The 26,897-nt window shown below is 38.6% G+C and overlaps 1 protein-coding gene and 1 long non-coding RNA gene across 23 annotated transcripts in view; one reads left to right on the top strand and one right to left on the bottom strand.

Annotated features, from left to right (window-relative positions):
• LOC136256555 (uncharacterized) overlaps positions 1-11,647 on the top strand; it is a 294,555-nt gene extending 282,908 nt beyond the window's left edge. The window contains exons 2-3 of the long non-coding RNA XR_010701539.1: positions 1,849-1,950; positions 11,276-11,647. This is a non-coding gene — a long non-coding RNA (uncharacterized lncRNA). The remainder of the gene's footprint in view (positions 1-1,848; positions 1,951-11,275) is intronic.
• LOC136256393 (AMP deaminase 2-like) overlaps positions 1-26,897 on the bottom strand; it is a 331,896-nt gene that overhangs the window by 142,584 nt on the left and 162,415 nt on the right. The window lies entirely within an intron of this gene.

The raw sequence follows: 26,897 nt of genomic DNA, 5'->3' as shown, positions 1-26,897 counted from the left end.
TTGGTTAGGTAAACTTAAGCCCAAAACAAGCTTTCAGATCAATCCAAAAAGCTTTCAACAAGTTACTACGGAATTTAAATATATATATATATATATATTATGGAATTTCCTACTGTCTGACTGCCTGACTGTGGCTTCTCTTCGTGGAAATCCTCCGTATTTCACATAGTGGCTATTTTGATTGATTTCAGAGGTGCCTTTCAAGCAGTTCTTGAATCATACTGCTGTGTAACTGGTTGAACATAGCTGACAATGAAGCATAGTGGATACTTTACTTTTCAGATGATAATTGATATAGCTGGGAACATGGCGCCATTTCAGATGCAGCATGAGTGGGTTCACCAGTCATAATCATTATTTCCAAAAAAAAATTAACAAACTAGTACTGGAATTTTGAACTAGAGTAGGAACCATAACACATCGATAAAAAGTACTGAAACAAGCTGGAGTAATACACGATATTAGATCACAGTAAAACAATAAGAAGTGCTATATTCCTACTGTGCTCAAGTACTTTTTATTGATGTGCTATGGTCCCTACTCTAGTTGAAAATTCCATTTTTTTGTGTAGTTGTAAAGATAGGTAGGCACAAACAAAAGTTTATAAATGTGTGTTATCAGCAAAAATAGTGGTTGCTTGAGGACGAGGTGTACATCAGGGATTTCCGGGGGGATTTCAGCTCAAAGACACCTGTGTAGCTATTAGAACAAACACATATCACATATATATTAGTTTGTACATACTCTGAAAGTGTGGCTAGTAGCTGATAGAAGAGCATCTTATAGTTTCCAATGTCCTGCCATAGACAGAGTTAGTTCCATGTGAAAATCACCAAACACCTGTGTAGAGAGAAACAATACAGCATAGCAAGAATAAAATAACTACATAGCTAGTTAGCACTGAGCATACAATGATCAGCTACCTACCCAACTAAAATGTGGCGTAGCATGATCGTAGTTTTCATCTCACTACTTTGTACTAAATGTTGTAGTACGAAGTCAAACTACGATACTTTTTACTTCTTTTATTGTGAAACTTCAACTACATTTGTGGTATGGTGCGTGGGTATGTCAAAGGCTACCACCAGTGTTATAAATAAACCAGTTTACAAATAATTGTAACATGGCTATGTACCTCGTTTTGGCCACACAGTCTAACCACTAAGTAGTTCAATGACTTTAAACAAAACCAAATACCAGACCCACACAGGAAGTCACAGTACAAGGTTAATATATCAAGGACTGACAAGGAGGTAAATCATTCTGGAATGAATAAACACGCAACAGTGCACTCGTCTGAATGAATGGGGAAGCAGTACAAATGCTGGGCTGTATTGGTATCTGTATACCACCCGCACATTTACCAATAAATTAAGCTAACCAAGGCTATTATAGTGCTGCACCACTCAACAATCAATATCAGACACTTCAGCTACACCCATCTAAATGATCCAAAGCAGACAAGCAGTACAATGACTGGAGTGATTGGCATCAATAATGGCACCTAGTTCTCGTACATGACAAACACGCTACCAATGAATAAACTAGCTATTTTTATACTGTAAATTTAGACTTGCACAATTGTGTCAGATTTGGTCACAAATATTATAGTATACAAAACTTTGTCAATAACTTTAATAGAGTATGCGCCTGTTGACAAAATAGTCTAATAAAACGGTCATTTAGGCATTTGGATAATCTACTGTCCACTGTATCTGTAGTGTGAGCTTTTTATAATAGGCATAGTACATGTGTAACTACTGTATAGATAGCTACTATGTATATACAGTATTAGTTGTATACAGTATGGTATGAATAATTATACAATACATGTTTTACTATCTATAGAGTGGGCAGAACATACTACATATTGCAGTAAAATACAACAGTTTTAAAGTTCCCAAGTGGATTATTAACCAAAATGTTGTTCCTGTGGATAGTACTGATAATGTGAGTGTAACAGTGTTTGTGGTAGTGACTGTATATATGTATGTGTGTATGTAGTAACATTTTTTTGTTAATTTGCAAGTGATGTTTAAAAGTTGCTATGCCTGTGGATTTTTTTCTCCTTTCTCCAACTTTTCAAACACACCTTATGTAGCTAAAGTCTTTGGGCAGGCTGTAGGACCAGAAGCCCTACAGACCTTCAGCACTTGTGCTGTAAAGCATTAATAAATAAACTAGTGTCCATTTAGTTCTACTTGGGGTACTTAGAGATAATGAGTTACTCTCTAGAATTCCTATGGATATAATTACATGAAAATAACGAGGAGAAAACATCCTGACCACCTGGTAGACTCCTGTAAGCATTCGAGCGTAAATTGGATGGCTGCAGGTTCGAGGCTACCTAGGTTCAGTCATGGATTTTTTCTCCTTTCTCCAACTTTTCAAACACACCTTATGTAGCTAAAGTCTTTGGGCAGGCTGTAGGACCAGGAGCCCTACAGACCTTCAGCACTTGTGCTGTAAAGCGTTAATAAATATAAAAAAAAAATTGTGGTTTGATTTCTATGTAATGTACAATTATTTATTTTATTTATTATAATGTACTGGACAGACAGATAGTGTCTGATGCGTTCAGGGGATGATTCCAAAAGAAACATCACAATCATACATATTACATCTACAGTGATATTTGCTATAAAAAAGTTGTCAAGCAAGAGTCGAGTTAATTATTGCTTGCAGCTTGGATTTGAACAGGGGTAGAGTTACTTTCAATTAAGCCACAAGGTAAATCATTTTAAACTCGTATTGTTCTTGAGGGAAAAAGCTATAATTTTGTAATAATCACAATCAGTAATAGGTATAATGAAATGTAGAGGGTGGTACTAATGGGTAGATTGTTGGGTTCTGGTGAAGTAAGGTGGTAGCTGTACTGCTATAAGATGGTAATTATTAGATTTGTAAACATGTGTAGTCCTGATATGTGTCTACAAGTGGTTAAAGTGTGCCATGGTAGCAATTCCAGCATAGAAGTAACAGAGCTTGACCAGTTATAATTCGACATTGTCCATCTTGCAGCTTTTGTCTGTTCCTTTTTGAATTCATTAATGTCTTTCGGTAAATGTGGATCCCACACTGTAGAACAGTATTCTAGAATAGGACGAACCATAGAACTGGCTTTGGTGAATTGAGAGCATTGTATAGGTTTCTTCTATGGTTATTTGATGTGAGGAGAGAAGGAAATTTTACTGTCAAGAATTACTCCTAGAAACAAATGTCCAAAAAACAGTTTGTAGTAGTTGATTCTTAATTAAGTTAATATGCTGGTTGTAATTGTGATAGTACATTGATGTACTGGAATGAACCTTTGCTAACAAAGTTCAGAATGTCTGATCCTTCCAATGTTATCACAGATGTGCAGAATGTCCATTGATGTCTGAAGATTACTATCTGGAATAGAACCTGCAAAATTGATACTAGCAGTTCCGTAAAACATGTCATTAAATAGAATTTTCTACCTAGACTACATTATATGAAGTTTATAACCAGTTAAACTAAGTTAATTTAGCGACTGTTTACAATGGGTTTTTTTCTTTGATGGTGTGATACTGACCTGATGGTAGTGGGCTAGGTGTGAGTCACTTTAAGTGTAGCGAGCACAGTTGGTATCACTAACATTCATGGTCAAGGATTGAAAAGGTGGCAATAACTAGAAATGGGGTGATCATTAACTGGAGAATAATTGTTGTGCATGTGTCGGATAAAAGGCACATAGAGAAAAATGTCAAAAGGCATGGCAAGGCTGTTTATGAGTGTACGCTGCTAGCCTATGATAATACCACAACGCGAGAACTTAAAAATGCACTGAATTAGACTGGGAGCTCATGACCCACCTGGCGATACCAGCACTCAGTGAATGGCGGAAACTGATGAGGAGGCATTTTACAACAACACTGAACACCACGGCAGTGGACCAGGCTGCGGAAACAGTATCAGGTCCAGCAGAAATAATGGTAAAGGCGATGGTAGATGACGGCAATGGACAGAACGGGTTGCAGCAGCAACACCAAGTGAGAACCATCAATGAACGACGTCATTCCCATGCTGGTCAGAGAATTCAAGGTAAGGTGGTGCAGGGGTTGGTCCCGTGCTGATTCCAGGTATGTTTACACATTGAAATTATTCTTTGGTGTATTGTAGGTAACTTAGACGTCTCCTTTAGGTACCTAAGGTCCCAGTAATCATCTACTCTTCTTGGTCTGTGGGCCCACTAGTTCCGTGGGTGGCACTGTGATGGTCCACAATGGGTACATGCACCTTCGTAGTGCCTTCTTAATGTTAGAATGTTACCATGTGGTTTGGTATTTTGGAGAGTATTACTATGGAATTTGCATCTAACGGTACAATGTACTCAAGCCTAGATTCAGTTCACAGTGTGCAACTGGTAATCTGCCAAAAGAACTGGAATCACAACAGTATACAAGAAAAAAGCCATACCAGAAAAATTCAGAGCCACAATGTATACACTTAACATACCTTTACTTCCAGCTATCTCATCTATAGCATATCTTGGAGGAGTTTTTGCTCATTTGATGATTTCCCACAGATCTCTCTTCAGTGAACTTTTTAGATATGCTATACCTGTGAATCATCATACAGTCACATACTGAAACAGTGACAGTATATGCATACTGCCTTACATTTCTTATCTAATCACTCTTTCAGCTGTGCTTTTTGCCACTTTTGCTTTAGTTGCTCCTCCAAATAGCGACTGCAGTTAATACAGTAATGTTTACAGTTGACAAATGTAACACCTACCTGTGGTAACTGCCATTGTCTAGTACAATCAGACAATTGGCTGGTAATGCTGGAAGTAACCTTTCTTGAAACCATCTTTCAAAATTCTCTGCATTCATTTCTTGATGGTAATCTGCTGCAGATCCTTTCTCGGCTTTAAAAACCCAATCACAACCTGAAAGAACAACTGCGTTTACTGGATACTTGACATCATAGAAAATTACAGGGAATCCATCCATCTTTACCACCAGCATGTAAGATAATAAGGTGCTCTCCTTTATCTGATGGCTTGCTATATATAAATTAGGTTAAACAAGAAGAATTTTGAAAGCTATTTAACGAACCTGACTCCTCCTATAGTCCCCCCAGTAGTCTTATCAGCCTCTACCCAGGCTCTGGACTTTCCATCATGCACATTGGCCCAAGCCTCATCCAAGTACACCACTGGTTTTCCTTCAGTTCTGTTGCACCTCATTCGTCTCAAATATTTATGACGCTGGTGGACTATGCGGGGCTGCTCATAGTACCGTATAGCAGGAAATTTTCGAAACGTTAAATTTTCGAAAAAGGCTGCTTGATTGGAAATTCGAAAAAATATTTTCGAAACAATGTCTCTTTACCCTGCCGCACCACACCGCACCGTAGATAATTAATTCACGGAGGAAGCTAACTGTGGTTGCGTTGATCACATGCATAGCTGCTTTAATTGTTCAGTACAGCTAGATAAACGTTCAATCTGGCTTTGATAGAATCTCGTATAGCTATCCTAGGGTCTTCCTTTGTAGGTTGAACCATGTTGTTTGGTGGACTTCGCCTCAGTGGCCTGCGGATCAAGCCATAGCTAAGTACATGGCGTTTTTCAGCCCATATAGATGTTTGTTGATAATTATAGTCTTTCCTAGTAATTTCAGGTCTCTTGAGCTCTTATAGGCTTCAAGACTCGTGGTGTCATTCGTGCTCGCTCATATGCGCGCGCGTGTGGTAGCTATAGCTACATGGCAAGCTATTTGTGTGTGGCCCAGTGCCTAGCTATAAGACATTAGGCCTATAGCTAACTGATATTAGTAGAACCTATGCATGCGTGCACTCACAAAAATCATTTATATATACCTAGCTATACCTTCTTTGATTGTCACTTCAAAGCCGAGATGTACTATTTTCGAAAAAATAATTTCGAAAACACATTGTTATTTTCGAAAATTTAACCTTTCGAAAATTTCCCGCTATACGGTATACCCTGCATGTATTTGTAGTAAAATTAAAACACACACTGGTGCAATGCTAACCTCTTGTCATTAATGGTTTTATGCTTGAATCCCATATCCTTTAATACCCTCCTGAGTGATGTTCTCCCCCCGGAGGAAACACCATCATTCCGAAGTTTTGATTGTAGATGGAGTAACAAAGTCAAAGGCTTGAGTGTTCAAAATTCACCCACCAAAATCTTCGAGAGTGATAGATTTTCTTTCTTGTCATACAACGAATGTATCTTTTGTCTGTCTTTTTCTTGGCATAGAAAACCCACCTTTTTTGCTGTACTCCATCCTCGCTCTTACAATAGATGACTCTGAAATCCGTACGTGGCGAAATGAATACCAAACCAAGCTGCAAAGAAAATATTTTATACCAGTGACTTCGAGATTCTCTGCTTCACATTGATGGAAACTTTAGACTTCTTTGCTTCTTGCTCAAAGTACAGTAGTCCCATAGCTTCATGAGTAGAACCTTTGTTTGGCCTCTTTTCAAGAGGGTTTCACTCTGCACTCACTGACGCTGCACTGGACGCCATATTTTCGACAGTTAAGTACATGCCTGTTACATGAGCTTATGAATAAATGCGTCATGAACATCATGTTTAAAGTCTTTGATCTTGTATGACTTCTTAATCAACAGCCCAGGATTCAGCTCAATGTGAATGTACTATAGACAATAACACCCCTGGTGCAAGTTCTGAAGTACATGACTTATTGGTGGAAGGTGAAAATGATGATGATAATGTCCCTGGAACAAATTCAGAAGTACAAGCCTCAGTGACGGAGGATGAGAATGATGTGAATTTTAGTGATGACATCTCTGTAGCAAGTTTTGAAATACAGAACATACTGATGGAGGGTGAAAGTAATGCTGACCCAGGTAACAACAATCCTGGAACGAGTTCAGAAGTACAGAATGAGGGTGAAAATACCTACAACGATGGAGCACCACAGACAAGTGTGAGTGTCATTGAATCAGTAATTGCTAATGGTGTGACAAGCAGTGACTCAGATACTGACAGTACACTGTCAACAAGTGAAACTAACTCTATTGATAGTAGCTCAGAATTTTCTCCCACCCCTTTGAAAATGGTTTGTACTGCAGCTGGTCCAATTGAACTTGGCAATAGTATGTTTTTATGCCAAACTACACAACTGCAACAGTTTATTGACCAAATAAATGCAACTACAGAATACTACACACCAGAGTGCACTGGAAAACTTATCCCTATAAATGTAAATTTTTTAGGACTTGGTGGGTGTGTAGTGATTACATTTAAGTGTAGTGGTTGTGCTGAACGAATGATTGGTTTAACAAGTTCTGTTAATGTTGCATTTTCTCATCTCCTGGCTTGCAATTTGGCTGTACAAGTTACTTTTATAGCCAGTGGCTCAATGCATTCACAGTATAATAAAGTTTTGAATCAAGGCTTACGGATGGCAGCAGTTACTACCAAAATCTTTTATGAAACAATTAAACTGTTGCATCCCATTGTGAATACCATGGTAACTGAGATGTGTGAAATGGCTAAAAGTGAAATGAAAGCACTCGATCCATCAATGGTTGACCGTTGACAGCAGGTAATCACGACTTCAGATGGAGCATGGTTGACAAGGGCTAAATACAGTCAAAACTGTACATTCACTATAAGAAACTATGTCAACAATTCTTTGCTTTATTTTGTACACTTGTGCATGCAAGGAAAAGGACAGGATCAACTGTATCGTGGTTCAGAAGGGCATGCAGCTGATATTGCTTTTGGTCATGCTAAAGAAGAAGGTATAATGATAGAAGTGCAATGGCAGGACGGAGACTTATCTTCAGCAAAAGCTATTAGGATGCATTACACTGATACTCAAAAATCTAAAGTAATGCTGTGTGGTGGTCATGTTGCACGCGCTCGCACTAAACATCTCAGGGAAAATGCAAAGCAAAAATCTTTCTATGAAACACTTAATGCCAGATGCACTAAAAGAAAAATTTCTTGAAGTTACAACAGTAAAATGTCACTGTCCAAAGCAACATAAAAAGAAATGTGGCTGTCTTTGCAAGTCTTACACTCGAACTGACTTTTTATATTGTCTATTGCAAGCAGAAACTGATTCACAGTTTTTTTTTGCGGCTCATCTTGCTTTAGGGAAGTATCATGCCCATGACATTCATACTTGGAAAAGGGGCAGTTGTGATTGGGGGGCAGTTGTGATTCTCATGGTATGAAGGCTTGCTGTTGTGGTAATTGCAAAGGTGACACTATAGAGTGTGAGTGTAAGGATTACCACTCGAAGAACCCTCTGACATGTCCATTTCATGCGCTTGCTTGTGAGGCTGAGTGTTTTAACCGTGCATCATAGGCCCCACAAATTATTCATACCGAAATGGGGCGATGCCATTCAAACTACCCAGAGGCCAGTCACAATGTTCTAGTAAGGTATCGGTCAAAGGACAAATACCTCCACAGCATTTACTACATACTAAGCACCAACATGGGCTTAATGCAAGCCAACATGACTTGGCTAAACAAGAAATATGGGATGTCTTATCATTGGTTGCTGGAATTGTTTTGCCAATTAAAATTTCCTTTGTTTGATGGAATGGCAGCAGCATTACAGAGCAGGAATAAAGTCCATGCAGACAACCTTGAAAGAAGCAAGCAGAACAGTCTAAAGAGAACTGTACAAGCTGGAAGAAAGCTTATGTTCAAGAGCAAGAAGAAAGGAAGCAGTGGATTCGCAGACAAAGGATTCAGCACACTTAATTATGGCTCAGATGAAGAAGTAGATGATGACAATGACTTGAGTGACAGCACTCACAATGAACAAGATACTACCTCTTCAAGAACGCAGGGGAAATGTAAGTGTGGATCAGTAAAATGAAAGGTCAAGTTATAGTCAATGGTTTCGAGGATTTAGTGGACAGCTCCTACTGTGAGTTTGTCTATCTGATCCACACGTATACATTATCTCTTCTTCAGAGGCTGTAGCTGTACTCTTATCTTTAAAACAACTTATCGCTTTTTCTTCTTCGATTGGCAGTCACGATGGCTAGTTATTCTGAACCAAACCTGACCTTTGAATTGTTTTCCTTTCCTAGGACTATGATCTTCAGATTTTTTGTGCTTGTGTATGATTTTGATTTTTCTTTGTACATGTTTTTGATTTCATGTAACCCTAGAGGATTTTGTGCCAGTTTATGAGCTAGTGCTCTAGTTTATGGATCATGAGTTTAACATTTGTGGGGAGTTTGGCTGTCCTTCGATAGGAAGGGGGTTATTGCAAAAATTACCAATCAAATGTACAAAACTATATTTGGTGTTCAGTAGAAAACTGTTCATGGAATTATCTTTGGGTGTAATTCCCACTGATTTTATATTCCTGAACTGCTCCAGATTGAGAGATTGGGTTAGTAGCTCTGCCATTGTGTTGGTTGCTCTGCCATTGTGTTAGTCACTACCTTCCCTTGGGTAGATGTAAAAATACTTGTTTATTGTTAGTATTTAAATAATAGTTAGACACACAGGGCCTTTCAGGTTTCTAAATTCCTTAGAATCCTGTGTTTCGATGTCTAACTAATTTAGACCACAGCTCCTCGCTGCTGTTTGTCATACCTTCCCAGCTGCATGTAACAAGAGATGTAGTGTTCATGAATAGAGCAAGCCCTCTGTAGCTTGTAAAAGCACTTACTATCCAGTTAAACACCCATGTGTTCCCAATGTTACAGGTGCGTATTTGCTGTGTTTTTTATTGCCCCAGAGACAGGTATCTATTGTTACATAAACAAGGGATCTAGTAGCAAATGAAATTTGAGTATTTCAACTTGCTGTGGTCTAAGACTTAGTATCCCTTTTAAACAGCTTTTAGACTTCACAAAGGCCATAATGACAAACATCAATCTATTAAGGAATGATCATTACTTCTTAAAATATACAGCAACTACCAAGAAAATCTGCTCTCCCTTACCACCTACGACTTAAACTGTTTGTGCCCCTCCCCTTGCTAGCTCCTGCATCCACCCCTGTTGTTTTCACTGTAAAATTATCAAAAATTATTGTTTGCTTTCTGAATGTATACAGTGAAATAACAAGGTTACTAAACCTTAGTATTTAGTATGTACTGTACTTATAGTAAACACTCATTGATATTGTTTTGTATGTTTTAAATCTATCACATTCTGTATTAAACTAGTATATTAAAATTTATTAATTTTAAAAGCTAAGTAGAGATCCAAGCAATAAAAAGTAGTGAAACAAGAGATGATAGATGGTATTACAGCATACTCATAGAAAATCTCTACATTGGCATGTTATTATGATCATTTAGTTCTATGCCAAAGTAGGGATATTCCCACCCAAGCTATGCTGTAATACCATCATTTATCCCATGCATTTTATTGCTTGGATCCCTACTTCATCTTTAAATTAATAATTTGAAATATACTAGTTTGTTTATAGCATACAGGTACACATGGGTGACTGTTCTATTAGAGTAACTGCTGTATTAGAGTAGTTTATGTTAGCCAGGGGATGTGCCACTATTTTATATTTTCATTGTGCTAGCATTATGACATCTAATATTGAAGGGGTGTGTAATCATGATAGATTATTAGGGTCTCAGTGCTTGATAATTATTAATCAACAAAGATCACATGATCTTTGTTGATTAATAGACATGGCATTGAACCTATCGTGAAATTACAGTTACCTACTGAGCACAATAAGTTTGCAGCATCTAAATATGCTGCTCAAAGAAAGTGTTGATAGGGAAAATTAATACCTTGATATGGTTTCATTGCAACAAGAAGATAAAGAGCCTGATTGAAAAATAAAAGGAAAGACAAGGCGCAGGAAGCGTACTCATCGGAACCCCAAAGACACATCCCACTAGTGAGTTATCTATTGTAGCATAAAATGCTAGTCATTCACTGCTTTGTTTGGGCTCTAGCCTTGCGACTGTGGCCAGGCAGTGAGACAGGCAGACAGTGAGGCAAAAACTAGAGTTTTGGCAAGTTGTTTAAATTCTATTTCCAGCTACCCTTTCGGTACGCATCAAAACAAAGTTAACATAGCCGTAGCCATACTACAGTCATACTACAAAGGTTTTACAATAATACTACAGTATAAGAGTAGCCATACTACACAGTAATATGCTTCGTACTATGGCTTGGTTCTACGCCTAACTACAAAAGTATTACGATGTATACATTTTGTCTATAGCTGTTCTAATTTATACTGTAGTATATATGTACTGAGATACAGTAACATTATATTTCCTTCTCCATTCTGTAGGAAGTCAGGCAGCAACCCTGTATACGTGCATAGCCATTGGCAGTATAGACAAGTGTCATGGTATTACGACTCTACATCAGTTGAAGCGACTCCTCACGGCTTCAGTTCAAGACACCTAGCACTGTTGCGTTGACAATTAGTGTTCCATGTTTTAATAGTTACGCATTGCAGCCTTTTACATGTCACATTGGTCATGCAGTGAAGGAATTTGGGCATTAACTATTTTGTGATGAAAGTGAATTACAACACTGGGACATTAGCTATAAGCTAACTAGCTATAAATGTCTATTTTTTTACAATCTCACTGTAATCATCATAAAATTGTTATTACACTAAGTTTATGCAACAGCCAAAGTTTCCCTGTATAATAGTTTCTCGGCAACAGCACTGTGTTGTGTTGGGTACAAGCTGTCCTCATTACTGTTTACTTTGCTTGTGCCAATACTGGGACTTTCCCTGGGAGTTCCCCATGACTGTTTGCATGCTTGTTAGCTAATTGCACACATAGTGCAATAATTGCATATACTGCAATTTGTAAAAAGAACTGAATTGTGGACTGTACATGATGTATATAATTGCGAGGTCTTCCAGTGGTTCATTTGGATCGTGAGAATTCCAAAATGACCTAGTAAACTTGTCAGTGACTTGACCCCACTACATACTGCATTGTTAACACCGTGCATGTCTTAAACTTAACTCTTCCAAGTACCCATTTAAAAAATAAGTTTATAGCATATACCTTATTTATTCCAAAAATGGCAATATTTATGTTTGGCTGTAGACTGAATAGAAAACTATGTCAATGTCCTAAAATTAATTATAGCATTCGTTTGGCTCAATACTGGTTAGTCCTTTATCTATATTACAAGCCATATGTGTGCTGTGCTCAGTGCTAAACTATACACCTCACTGTGCTACTTCGCCTAGTAATTTTAGACCTTATGTACGCATGTAGCCAGCTAACTACAATAAAATATTCAATTATCATACAGTATGATAGTGCTGTATAGTAGGAACTGCAAAAGAGTAGGCGTGGCCCACAAAGTAACATCACCCAAAAACCAACCTTAATTTTCCCAGATGACAATGAGGCAGTATTGGTTAGGTAAACTTAAGCCCAAAACAAGCTTTCAGATCAATCTGAAAAGCTTTCAACAAGTTACTACGGAATTTAAAATATATATATATTATGGAATTTTCTACTGTCTGACTGCCTGACTTTGGCTTCTCTTCGTGGAAATCCTCCGTATTTCACATAGTGGCTATTTTGATTGATTTCAGAGGTGCTTTTCAAGCAGTTCTTGAATCATACTGCTGTGTAACTGGTTGAACATAGCTGACAATGAAGCATAGTGGATACTTTACTTTTCAGATGATAATTGATATAGCTGGGAACACGGTGTTATTTCAGATGCAGCATGAATGGGTTCACCAGTCATAATCATTATTTCCAAAAAAAATTAACAAACTAGTACTGGAATTTTGAACTAGAGTAGGAACCATAGCACATCGATAAAAAGTACTGAAACAAGCTGGAGTAATACACGATATTAGATCACAGTAAAACAATAAGAAGTTCTATATTCCTACTGTGCTCAAATACTTTTTATCAATGTGCTATGGTCCCTACTCTAGTTGAAAATTCCAATTTTTGTGTAGTTGTAAAGATAGGTAGGCACAAACAAAAGTTTATGAATGTGTGTTATAAGCAAAAATAGTGGTTGCTTGAGGACGAGGTGTACATCAGGGATTTCCGAGGGGATTTCAGCTCAAAGACACCTGTGTAGCTATTAGAACAAACACCTAACACACACATATTAGTTTATACATACTCTGAAAGTGTGGCTAGTAGCTGATAGAATAGCATTTTATAGTTTCCAATGTCCTGCCATAGACAGAGTTAGTTCCATGTGAAAATCACCAAACACCTGTGTAGAGAGAAACAATACAGCATAGCAAGAATAAAATAACTGCATAGCTAGCTAGCACTGAGCATACAATGATCAGCTACCTACCCATCTAAAATGTACGTGGCATAGCATGATCGTAGTTTCCATTCCACTACTTTGTACTAAATGTTGTAGTACGATGTCAAACTACGATACTTTTTACTGCTGCTATTGTTAAACTTCAACTACATTTGTGGTATGGTGCGTGGGTATGTCAAAGGCTATCACCAGTGTTACAAATCAGTTGTAAACCAGTTTACAAATAATTGTAACATGGCTATGTACCTCGTTTTGGCCACACAGTCTCACCACTAAGTAGTTCAATGACTTTAAACAAAACCAAATACCAGACCCACACAGGAAGTCACAGTACAAGGCTAATATATCAAGGACTGACAAGGAGGTAAATCATTCTGGAATGAATAAACACGCAACAGTGCACTCGTCTGAATGAATGGGGAAGCAGTACAAATGCTGGGCTGTATTGGTATCTGTATACCACCCACACATTTACCAATAAATTAAGCTAACCAAGGCTATTATAGTGCTGCACCACTCAACAATCAATATCAGACACTTCAGCTACACCCATCTAAATGATCCGAAGCAGACAAGCAGTACAATGACTGGAGTGATTGGCATCAATAATGGCACCTAGTGCTCGTACATGACAAACACGCTACCAATAAATAAACTAGCTATTTTTATACTGTTAATTTAGACTTGCACAATTGTGTCAGATTTGGTCACAAATATTATAGTATACAAAACTTTGTCAATCACTTTAATAGAGTATGTGCCTGTTGACAAAATAGTCTAATAAAACGGTCATTTTGGCATTTGGATAATCTACTGTCCGCTGTATCTGTAGTGTGAGCCTTTTATAATAGGCATAGTACATGTGTAACTACTGTATAGATAGCTACTGTGTATATACAGTGTTAGTTGTATACAGTATGGTATGAATAATTATACAAATGTATGTTTTACTATCTATAGAGTGGGAAGAACATACTACATATTGCAGTACAATACAACAATTTTGAAGTTGCCAAGTGGATTATAAACCAAAATGTTGTTCCTGTGGATAGTACTGATAATGTGAGTATAATTTGTGGTAGAACTGCATGTATGTACGTGTGTATGTAGTAACAATTTTTGTTAATTTATAACTGATGTTTAAAAGTTGCTATGCCTGTATAATTGTGGTTTGATTTCTACGTAATGTACTATTATTTATTTAATTTATTTATTATAATTTTACTGGACACTGAACAGACAAATAGTGTCTGATGCGTTCAAGGGGCCAGTCCAAAAGAATACATTACAATCATACATATTACTTCTACAGTGATATTTGCTATAGAAAGTTGTCAATCAAAGAGTCGAGTTAATTATTGCTTGTAGCTTGGATTTGAACAGGGGTAGAGTGTTACTTTCAATTAAATCACTAGGTAAATCATTTCAAACTCATATTGTTAAAAGATCTGACAGGGCTTGTTTCAGTACTTTTTATTGATCTGCTATGGTCCCTACTCTAGTTGAAAATTCCAATATTTGTGCACTTGTAAAGATAGGTAGGTACAAACAAAAGTTTATAAACGTGTGTTATCAGCAAAAATAGTGGTTGCTTGAGGACGAGGTGTACATCAGGGATTTCCGAGGGGATTTCAGCTCAAAGACACCTGTGTAGCTATTAGAACAAACACATAACACACACACATTAGTTTATACATACTCTGAAAGTGTGGATAGTAGCTCATAGAATAGCATCTTATAGTTTCTGATGTCCTGCATAGACAGAGTTAGTTCCATGTGAAAATCACCAAACACCTGTGTAGAGAGAAACAATACAGCATAGCAAGAATAAAATAACTACATAGCTAGCTAGCACTGAGCATACAATGATCAGCTACCTACCCATCTAAAATGTAGGTAGCATAGCATGATCATAGTTTCCATTCCACTACTTTGTACTAAATGTTGTAGTACAATGTCAAACTACGATACTTTTTACTGCTGCTATGGTTAAACTTCAACTACATTTGTGGTATGGTGCGTGGGTATGTCAAAGGCTATCACCAGAGTTAGAAATCAGTTGTAAACCAGTTTACAACTGATTGTAACATGACTATGTACCTCCTTTTGGCCACACAGTCTGACCACTAAGTAGTTCATTGATTTCAAACAAAACCAAACACCAAACCCACACAGGAAGTCACAATACAAGGCTAATATATCAAGGACTGACAAGGAGGTAAATCATTCTGGAATGAATAAACACACAACAGTGCACTCGTCTGAATGAATGGGGAAGCAGTACAAATGCTGGGCTGTATTGGTATCTGTATACCACCCGCACATTTACCAATAAATTAAGCTAACCAAGGCTATTATAGTGCTGCACCACTCAACAATCAATATCAGACACTTCAGCTACACCCATCTAAATGATCCGAAGCAGACAAGCAGTACACTGACTGGAGTTATTGGCATCAATAATGGCACCTAGTGCTCGTACATGACAAACATGCTACCAATGAATAAACTAGCTATTTTTATACTGTAAATTTAGACTTGCACAATTGTGTCAGATTTGGTCACAAATATTATAGTATACAAAACTTTGTCAATAACTTTAATAGAGTATGCGCCTGTTGACAAAATAGTCTAATAAAACGGTCATTTAGGCATTTGGATAATCTACTGTCCACTGTATCTGTAGTGTGAGCCTTTTATAATAGGCATAGTACATGTGTAACTACTGTATAGATAGCTACTATGTATATACAGTATTAGTTGTATACAGTATGGTATGAATAATTATACAATGTATGTTTTACTATCTATAGAGTGGGAAGAACATACTACATATTGCAGTAAAATACAGTTTTGAATTTGCCAAGTGGATTATAAACCAAAATGTTGTTCCTGTCGATAGTACTGATAATGTGAGTGTAACAGTGTTTGTGGTAGTGACTGTATATATGTACGTGTGTATGTAGTAACATTTTTTTGTTAATTTGCAAGTAATGTTTAAAAGTTGCTATGCCTGTGGATTTTTTTCTCCTTTCTCCAACTTTCAAACACACCTTTTGTAGCTAAAGTCTTTGGGCAGGCTGTAGGACCAGAAGCCCTACAGACCTTCAGCACTTGTGCTGTAAAGCATTAATAAATAAACTAGTGTCCATTTGGTTCTACTTGGGGTACTTAGAGATAATGAGTTACTCTCTAGAATTCCTATGGATATAATTACATGAAAATAACGAGGAGAAAACATCCTGACCACCTGGTAGACTCCTGTAAGCATTCGAGCGTAAATCGGATGGCTGCAGGTTCGAGGCTACCTAGGTTCAGTCATGGATTTTTTCTCCTTTCTCCAACTTTTCAAACACACCTTATGTAGCTAAAGTCTTTGGGCAGGCTGTAGGACCAGGAGCCCTACAGACCTTCAGCACTTGTGCTGTAAAGCGTTAATAAATATAAAAAAAAAATTTGTGGTTTGATTTCTATGTAATGTACAATTATTTATTTTATTTATTATAATGTACTGGACAGACAGATAGTGTCTGATGCGTTCAGGGGATGATTCCAAAAGAAACATCACAATCATACATATTACATCTACAGTGATATTTGCTATAAAAAAGTTGTCAATCAAGAGTCGAGTTAATTATTGCTTGCAGCTTGGATTTGAACAGGGGTAGAGTTACTTTCAATTAAGCCACAAGGTAAATCATTTCAAACTCGTATTGTTCTTGAGGGAAAAAGCTATAATTTTGTAATAATCACAATCAGTAATAGGTATAATGAAATGTAGAGGGTGGTACTAATGGGTAGATTGTTGGGTTCTGGTGAAGTAAGGTGGTAGCTGTACTGCTATAAGATGGTAATTATTAGATTTGTAAACATGTGTAGTCCTGATATGTGTCTACAAGTGGTTAAAGTGTGCCATGGTAGCAATTCCAGCATAGAAGTAACAGAGCTTGACCAGTTATAATTCGACATTGTCCATCTTGCAGCTTTTGTCTGTTCCTTTTTGAATTCATTAATGTCTTTCGGTAAATGTGGATCCCACACTGTAGAACAGTATTCTAGAATAGGACGAACCATAGAACTGGCTTTGGTGAATTGAGAGCATTGTATAGGTTTCTTCTATGGTTATTTGATGTGAGGAGAGAAGGAAATTTTACTGTCAAGAATTACTCCTAGAAACAAATGTCCAAAAAACAGTTTGTAGTAGTTGATTCTTAATTAAGTTAATATGCTGGTTGTAATTGTGATAGTACATTGATGTACTGGAATGAACCTTTGCTAACAAAGTTCAGAATGTCTGATCCTTCCAATGTTATCACAGATGTGCAGAATGTCCATTGATGTCTGAAGATTACTATCTGGAATAGAACCTGCAAAATTGATACTAACAGTTCCGTAAAACATGTCATTAAATAGAATTTTCTACCTAGACTACATTATATGAAGTTTATAACCAGTTAAACTAAGTTAATTTAGCGACTGTTTACAATGGGTTTTTTTCTTTGATGGTGTGATACTGACCTGATGGTAGTGGGCTAGGTGTGAGTCACTTTAAGTGTAGCGAGCACAGTTGGTATCACTAACATTCATGGTCAAGGATTGAAAAGGTGGCAATAACTAGAAATGGGGTGATCATTAACTGGAGAATAATTGTTGTGCATGTGTCGGATAAAAGGCACATAGAGAAAAATGTCAAAAGGCATGGCAAGGCTGTTTATGAGTGTACGCTGCTAGCCTATGATAATACCACAACGCGAGAACTTAAAAATGCACTGAATTAGACTGGGAGCTCATGACCCACCTGGCGATACCAGCACTCAGTGAATGGCGGAAACTGATGAGGAGGCATTTTACAACAACACTGAACACCACGGCAGTGGACCTGGCTGCAGAAACAGTATCAGGTCCAGCAGAAATAATGGTAAAGGCGATGGTAGATGACGGCAATGGACAGAACGGGTTGCAGCAGCAACACCAAGTGAGAACCATCAATGAACGACGTCATTCCCATGCTGGTCAGAGAATTCAAGGTAAGGTGGTGCAGGGGTTGGTCCCGTGCTGATTCCAGGTATGTTTACACATTGAAATTATTCTTTGGTGTATTGTAGGTAACTTAGACGTCTCCTTTAGGTACCTAAGGTCCCAGTAATCATCTACTCTTCTTGGTCTGTGGGCCCACTAGTTCCGTGGGTGGCACTGTGATGGTCCACAATGGGTACATGCACCTTCGTAGTGCCTTCTTAATGTTAGAATGTTACCATGTGGTTTGGTATTTTGGAGAGTATTACTATGGAATTTGCATCTAACGGTACAATGTACTCAAGCCTAGATTCAGTTCACAGTGTGCAACTGGTAATCTGCCAAAAGAACTGGAATCACAACAGTATACAAGAAAAAAGCCATACCAGAAAAATTCAGAGCCACAATGTATACACTTAACATACCTTTACTTCCAGCTATCTCATCTATAGCATATCTTGGAGGAGTTTTTGCTCATTTGATGATTTCCCACAGATCTCTCTTCAGTGAACTTTTTAGATATGCTATACCTGTGAATCATCATACAGTCACATACTGAAACAGTGACAGTATATGCATACTGCCTTACATTTCTTATCTAATCACTCTTTCAGCTGTGCTTTTTGCCACTTTTGCTTTAGTTGCTCCTCCAAATAGCGACTGCAGTTAATACAGTAATGTTTACAGTTGACAAATGTAACACCTACCTGTGGTAACTGCCATTGTCTAGTACAATCAGACAATTGGCTGGTAATGCTGGAAGTAACCTTTCTTGAAACCATCTTTAAAAATTCTCTGCATTCATTTCTTGATGGTAATCTGCTGCAGATCCTTTCTCGGCTTTAAAAACCCAATCACAACCTGAAAGAACAACTGCGTTTACTGGATACTTGACATCATAGAAAATTACAGGGAATCCATCCATCTTTACCACCAGCATGTAAGATAATAAGGTGCTCTCCTTTATCTGATGGCTTGCTATATATAAATTAGGTTAAACAAGAAGAATTTTGAAAGCTATTTAACGAACCTGACTCCTCCTATAGTCCCCCCAGTAGTCTTATCAGCCTCTACCCAGGCTCTGGACTTTCCATCATGCACATTGGCCCAAGCCTCATCCAAGTACACCACTGGTTTTCCTTCAGTTCTGTTGCACCTCATTCGTCTCAAATATTTATGACGCTGGTGGACTATGTGGGGCTGCTCATAGTACCGTATAGCAGGAAATTTTCGAAACGTTAAATTTTTGAAAAAGGCTGCTTGATTGGAAATTCGAAAAAATATTTTCGAAACAATGTCTCTTTACCCTGCCGCACCACACCGCACCGTAGATAATTAATTCACGGAGGAAGCTAACTGTGGTTGCGTTGATCACATGCATAGCTGCTTTAATTGTTCAGTACAGCTAGATAAACGTTCAATCTGGCTTTGATAGAATCTCGTATAGCTATCCTAGGGTCTTCCTTTGTAGGTTGAACCATGTTGTTTGGTGGACTTCGCCTCAGTGGCCTGCGGATCAAGCCATAGCTAAGTACATGGCGTTTTTCAGCCCATATAGATGTTTGTTGATAATTATAGTCTTTCCTAGTAATTTCAGGTCTCTTGAGCTCTTATAGGCTTCAAGACTCGTGGTGTCATTCGTGCTCGCTCATATGCGCGCGCGTGTGGTAGCTATAGCTACATGGCAAGCTATTTGTGTGTGGCCCAGTGCCTAGCTATAAGACATTAGGCCTATAGCTAACTGATATTAGTAGAACCTATGCATGCGTGCACTCACAAAAATCATTTATATATACCTAGCTATACCTTCTTTGATTGTCACTTCAAAGCCGAGATGTACTATTTTCGAAAAAATAATTTCGAAAACACATTGTTATTTTCGAAAATTTAACCTTTCGAAAATTTCCCGCTATACGGTATACCCTGCATGTATTTGTAGTAAAATTAAAACACACACTGGTGCAATGCTAACCTCTTGTCATTAATGGTTTTATGCTTGAATCCCATATCCTTTAATACCCTCCTGAGTGATGTTCTCCCCCCGGAGGAAACACCATCATTCCGAAGTTTTGATTGTAGATGGAGTAACAAAGTCAAAGGCTTGAGTGTTCAAAATTCACCCACCAAAATCTTCGAGAGTGATAGATTTTCTTTCTTGTCATACAACGAATGTATCTTTTGTCTGTCTTTTTCTTGGCATAGAAAACCCACCTTTTTTGCTGTACTCCATCCTCGCTCTTACAATAGATGACTCTGAAATCCGTACGTGGCGAAATGAATACCAAACCAAGCTGCAAAGAAAATATTTTATACCAGTGGCCTTCGAGATTCTCTGCTTCACATTGATGGAAACTTTAGACTTCTTTGCTTCTTGCTCAAAGTACAGTAGTCCCATAGCTTCATGAGTAGAACCTTTGTTTGGCTATTTAACCTCTTTTCAAGAGGGTTTCACTCTGCACTCACTGACGCTGCACTGGACGCCATATTTTCGACAGTTAAGTGCATGCCTGTTACATGAGCTTATGAATAGATGCGTCATGAACATCATGTTTAAAGCCTTTGATCTTGTATGACTTCTTAATCAACAACCCAGGATTCAGCTCAATGTGAAAGTACTATAGACAATAACACCCCTGGTGCAAGTTCTGAAGTACACAACTTATTGATAAGGTGAAAATGATGATGATAATGTCACTGGAACAAATTCAGAAGTTCAAGCCTCAGTGATGGAGGGTGAGAATGATGTGAATTTTAGTGCTGACATCTCTGTAGCAAGTTTAGAAATACAGAACATACTGATGGAGGGTGAAAGTAATGCTGACCCAGGTAACAACAATCCTGGAACGAGTTCAAAAGTACAGAATGAGGGTGAAAATACCTACGACGGAGCACCACAGACAAGTGTGAGTGTCATTGAATCAGTGATTGTTAATGGTGTGACAAGCAGTGACTCAGACACTGTCAACAAGTGAAACTAACTCTATTGATAGTAGCTCGGACTTTTCTCCCACCCCTTTGAAAAAGGTTCGTACTGCAGCTGGTCCAATTGAACTTGGCAATAGTATGTTTTTATGCCAAACTACACAACTGCAACAATTTATTGACCAAATAAATGCAACTACAGAATGTTACACACCAGAGTGCACTGGAAAACTTATCCCTATAAATGTAAATTTTTTAGGACTTGTAGTGATTACATGTAAGTGTAGTGGTTGTGCTGAACGAATGATTGGTTTAACAAGTTCTGTTAATGTTGCATTTCTCATCTCCTGGCTTGCAGTTTGGCTGTACAAGTTACTTTTATAGCCAGTGGCTCAATGCATTCACAGTATAATAAAGTTTTGAATCAAGGCTTACGGATGGCAGCAGTTACTACCAAAATCTTTTATGAAACAATTAAACTGTTGCATCCCATTGTGAATACCATGGTAACTGAGATGTGTGAAATGGCTAAAAGTGAAATGAAAGCACTTGATCCATCAATGGTTGACAGTTGGCAGCGGGTAATCACGACTTCAGATGGAGCATGGTTGACAAGGGCTAAATACAGTCAAAACTGTACATTCACAATAAGAAACCATGTCAACAATTCTTTGCTTTATTTTGTACACTTGTGCATGCAAGGAAAAGGACAGGATCAACTGTATCGTGGTTCAGAAGGGCATGCAGCTGGTATTGCTTTTGGTCATGCTAAAGAAGAAGGTATAATGATAGAAGTGCAATGGCAGGACGGAGACTTATCTTCAGCAAAAGCTTTTAGGATGCATTACACTGATACACAAAAATGTAAAGTAATGCTGTGTGGTGGTCGTGTTGCACACGCTCACACTAAACATCTCAGGAAAAATGCAAAGCAAAAATCTTTCTATGAAACAATTAATGCCAGATGCACTAAAAGAAAAATTTCTTGAAGTTACAACAGTAAAATATCACTGTCCAAAGCGACATAAAAAGAAATGTGGCTGTTTTTCCAAGTCTTTACTGTGTGTTGCTCGAACTGACTTTCTTTATTGTCTATTGCAAGCAGAAACGTATTCACAGTTTTTTTTTGCGGCTCATCTTGCTTTAGGGAAGTATCATGCCCATGACATTCATACTTGGAAAGGGGGCAGTTGTGATTGGGGGGCAGTTGTGATTCTCATGGTATGAAGGCTTGCTGTTGTAGTAATTGCAAAGGTGACACTATAGAGTGTAAGTGTAAGGATTACCACTCGAAGAACCCTCTGACATGTCCATTTCATGCGCTTGCTTGTGAGGTTGAGTGTTTTAACCGTGCATCACAGGCCCCACAAATTATTCATACCGAAATGGGGCGATGCTATTCAAACTACCCAGAGGCCAGTCACAATGTTCTAGTAAGGTATCGGTCAAAGGACAAATACCACCACAGCATTCACTACATACTAAGCACCAACATGGGCTTAATGCAAGCCAACATGACCTGGCTAAACAAGAAATATGGGATGTCTTATCTGTAGTGTGAAGCTAGTTGTTGTGTTACTCGCAGTTATTACCAAGAGCCAGTTAGTTAACACAATAAATAGCAGAATGATAAATAGTAAGTACAACACACAATATATAGAGACAACCATACAACTACACATGATGTCATACATCATTACAGTATAAGTCAATTATAGCTAGCTAATGCATTACACTTAGAAGGTTACATACAAAGTATGTGTGTGCATGTTGTTCAGTATTGGATCACACCACATCTCCCTTTCTTAAGTCTTAAGAATAGTTAAGTCTTTCAGGTGGTCTAATCTGTGTGCCAGTTTGAGATCTAGTGATTCGTCTGTCAGGATCACTTGTTTGGTGTGTATTAATTGTAGTTGTTTCGTCAGTAAGTCGTTCTGTAATATGAGATCGGTTCCTTCTAACTTTGCCGGATGGTGTGTCGACAATGTATGATCTTGGTGTGGTAGAGTTTGAAGTGATTGTACCTGGCACTTGTTTACCTTGGGAGTTTACCCATACATCTGTGTCTGCTGGAAGCTGTGCTGCAGATCTTACTCTATGGCGGCGATCATATTGCTCTTTCTGCTGTTCCTTATACTGCCTGTCCTTCTCTGCAAAGCCTTGTAGATGTGGCCAGTAGTTGGTTTGCAACTTGTGGTACATCTGGTCTCAATCGTCGCCCCATCAGGAGTTCAGCAGGACTCAAGAGGCACCATGGAAGTGGTGTAGCTCGGTAATTAAGGAGGGTCAAAGCCATATCGGAAGTCTGCCTTAGAAGACTTTTCACAGTCTTAACCATGCGTTCAGCAAGACCATTCCCTTGCGGGTAATAAGGACTGGATGTAACATGTTTGAATCCATAAGTTGAGGAGAATTGTTTCATCTCTGAAGAGTCATATTGAGGTCCATTATCACTTATAACTGTCTGAGGTATTCCATGTCGGGAGAAAATTGTCTTCATGGCACTTACAATGCTTGCAGAAGTGGTGGAATTTAGCTTGATGACTTCTGGATAACGTGAGTAGTAATCTACTACTAACAAATATGATTGTTTATTCAGTTCAAAGAGGTCTGTAGCCACTTTCTGCCAAGTATATTTAGGCAGTTCTGAGCTGAGCATTGGTTCTCTGGCAGGAGGTGTAACTTTCACACAAATGGGGCATTGTTTGATGAATTGTTCCATTTGTGAAGATACTCCCGGCCACCACACCGAGGTTGTTACTCGAAGACGGCATCTCTCGATACCTTGGTGACCACAATGGATTTTACATAGGGTGTCATGTTGAAGCTTTGCAGGTACAACAATACGAGCTCTGTAAAGGAGTAAAGAATCACAAACAGTCAGTTCATTTCTAACATTCCAATACTTGCTAAGCTCTCCAGTAATAACATGTGTTTCTGGCCAAGTTGTTTGGCAGAATGTGATGAGTTTTGAGCAAATTGGGTCTTCTCTTTGAGCTCTTCGATACTTGTCTAAACTGTCTTTCGTAGTTGGGAATTAAAAAGTGGTACTGGTCATTTGACTCTCAGTAAGCTCTGCAAGTTGTTGATCAGATTCTGAAAATTGTTGTGGTGAGCGAGAGAGAGTGTTGGCAGTGTAAAGTAACTTGCCTGGCACATGTGAAATTGTATAATCAAATTGCATTAAGCGGAGACGGAAACGGAGAATTCTTGGTGGAAAACTGTCTAGAAACTTTGAACCAAGGAGAGGAACAAGTGGTTTGTGGTCAGTTTCAATATGAATTTTCATTCCTAAGATGTAATCAGAAAATCTTTCACAAGCCCATGTTGTGGCCAAAGCTTCTTTCTCTATTTGGACATATCTAGTTTCTGTTTCAGTCATAGATCTTGAAGCATAAGCCACAGGTTTCCACTGTTGGATAGTTTTCTGCATGACAACGGCACCTAGGCCGTAGGCTGATGCATCTGCTGTGAGTTTTGTTTCAGCAGTAGGATCATACCGGGCCAGGACTGGGGTGGAGGTAAGCTCATGTTTTAACTTGTTAAAGGCGTCTGTTTGACTAGGACCCCAAGCCCAAACAGTTTTGGTACTAAGCAGTTCTCTTAGAGGTTGTGAAAGCTCTGCAATGTTTGGTGAAAATTTACCAAGTTGATTCACCATGCCAAGAAAACGTCGTAGCTCAGACACATTTGCTGGCTGTTTCATACTGCTGATAGCTGAGGTTTTCTTTGGATCAGGGGATACTCCATCTGAATTGATGACATGACCAAGGAATGTTATAGAATTCTTAGCAAATTCACATTTGTCTTTGTTGAGGGTTATGCCAGTATCTTGGATTCTGGTGAGAACGGCATCAAGATGGGTGTCATGCTCATGTCGGTTACTGCCATATACAAGAACATCGTCCATCAATCATAACACTCCAGGAAGGCCATCAATTACCTCATTCATGCGTTTCTGAAAGTGTTCAGGGGCACTTGATATGCCAAAGGGCATTTTGTTAAAGCAAAAACGGCCAAATGGGGAAACAAATGTAGTGAAGTGACGAGATTTCTCTGCTAGGGGAATTTGCCAGAACCCACTGTTGGCATCCAATTTAGTGAAAAATTTAGCTCCAGAAAGTTGGGCAAGTGTGTCATCCACTTTTGGAAGAGGGTGAATCTCTCTTAGAACACTTGTGTTTAGAGGTTTTAAGTCTACACAAATTCTCACAGTTTTGTCTTTTTTCGGCACAACTACCATGCCCGCACACCATTGTGTGGGTGTGTCAACTTTGGATATCACCCCAATTGACTGCATACGGTCTAGTTCGTCTTTCACTTTTTGACAAAGTGGGAGTGGAACTTTTCTGGGAGTGTGAAGGGCAAATGGCTTAGCATCAGGCTTGAGTGTGATTTCAAACTGTTTTGTAAAAGATCCTAGCCCTGTGAAAAGGTTTGGAAATTTATGGACAATGTCAGTTTGAGTTTGGTTAATTTGATTAACCTGAGCTAGTAAATGCAGTTGTTGAATAGCAGGTAAACTCAACAAGTTGTGTTTTAGCTGCTGTAAGACATAAACTTCCTGATCACATTTGTGGTGTGTGGAGGACAAAGTTACAGTCAACTTACCCAGGACTTTTAGTGGCTTCCTATCTGGCCCACACAGAGACTTGGTGGCTGGTTTAAGCACAACATTTCCAAGTCTGGTCATTGTCTCTTGGGTAACAGCTGTGACTTCTGCTCCAGTGTCTAATTTAAACATCACAGGTTGACCATTGATATCAATTGTAACATTCCAGGTGGAGCCTTTCCTAGACTCTATGGCATCAAGATAGATCACATCTAGGTCTTCATCTGGTTCTTGACTGTCTGAGGTCATTTCATGAACATGTTTTGACAGACATTGGCTACTGTAGTGGCCCTTCTTCTTGCACTTGTGGCAAACTGAGTCTCTAGCTGGGCAAGTACTGCGAGGATGAGGTTTGTTTCCACAGCGGATACATTTGTGTTTTTGAGTTTGTTTGTCTCTGTTCAATGTAGCACCTTTAGCAGGAAGGGATTTAAATTTCCTGCCTTTCACATGGTCAACTGATGATTGTGGTTTGGTGGTTTGATTTAGGAATACTTGCTGCTGTTGTACAGCTTCTCTTTGACGTACCATCTGCATAGCTTTGTCTAGGGTCAAGGTAGAATCCATCTGCAGACGCTCAGAGAGTGCAGTGTTACGGATCCCCACAACTAGGCGATCTCTGATCATTTGGGAAGTCAAATCTCCATATTCACAGTTTTCTACCAAGCTGTAGAGTATGGTGATGTACTCTTCTGCAGATTCTTCTGGTAATTGGTTCCTGCGGTTAAATCTAGCTCTCTCAAATATGACATTTTTGCGAACCTTGAAGTAACCATTAAGTTTAGCTACAACAGTTTCATACTTTTGTCTCTCTTCTGATGTGATGTGGGTAGAGGCTAATACGCTCTCTGCTTCTTCACCCAAACAGTAGAGTAGAGTGCTGATTTGCTTAGCTTCACTCTTTTCTTCTGACAAACCAGATGCAAGTCGGAACTGTTCAAATCTTCTCAACCACTGTGGCCATTCATCTGGCTTTTGGAAGTTGAATGCTGCTGGGGGCTTTAGCGATATATTGCTTGCCATCCCACTTCTGACACCATGTAGTGTGAAGCTAGTTGCTGTGTTACTCGCAGTTGTTACCAAC

Source organism: Dysidea avara, chromosome 1 (genome assembly GCF_963678975.1).
Source record: "Dysidea avara chromosome 1, odDysAvar1.4, whole genome shotgun sequence".
In the NCBI taxonomy this organism is placed as follows: Eukaryota; Metazoa; Porifera; class Demospongiae; order Dictyoceratida; family Dysideidae; genus Dysidea; species Dysidea avara.
This window is presented reverse-complemented; position numbering and strand designations above follow the sequence as displayed.